Raw genomic sequence first — 632 nt, forward strand, 5'->3', positions numbered from 1 at the left:
CTAGTGCTGGAATTTGAGAGAGTTGAGAATGATCTGAGAGTAAGAAGGACGAGGCTGAGAGAGAGGCGGATGAGACTGAGAGGTTGAAGAAAGGCCGAGAGAGAGAGGTGTGGATAAGGCTGAGAAAGAGGAAGATAAGAAAGGATGAGGTTGTGAGTGAAGAAACCCTAATTTTAAAATTTATACTCGATTTCAAAACATCATTTAAAAAAAAATTCTCGTCGTACCATGTGGGTCCGTCCTTTCCTGCCAAAGTCTACATATTCAGCGATGTGGGTTCGACCGATTTTTTTAGTTTGACAGGTTTAAAATCATAGTTCGGTTTGCTTTTTTTGGCGGGTTGACCTAATAAATGCGGTCTATTTTGACATTCTAAACTGGTGTTGGTTGTCTTATTATTGTTTTTCTTTTTGTCTTGTTGTTTATGTACATGCATTTTTTTTGTTGTTTGTCATCAAGGACAACATCTACAGAGATATCTGCGCCTCGGGATGTTTTACCACCTCTATCTCTATCTCTTTTCAAGGCCTCATAGCGCTCGCAAACAGACGATCCACCACCATCACCACCTATTTATAATTTATTCAAATATTTCATTTTATAACTAGATAGATTATTTTTTTAATAAATGT

This window comes from Arachis ipaensis, chromosome B01 (genome assembly GCF_000816755.2).
Source record: "Arachis ipaensis cultivar K30076 chromosome B01, Araip1.1, whole genome shotgun sequence".
Classification (NCBI taxonomy): domain Eukaryota; kingdom Viridiplantae; phylum Streptophyta; class Magnoliopsida; order Fabales; family Fabaceae; genus Arachis; species Arachis ipaensis.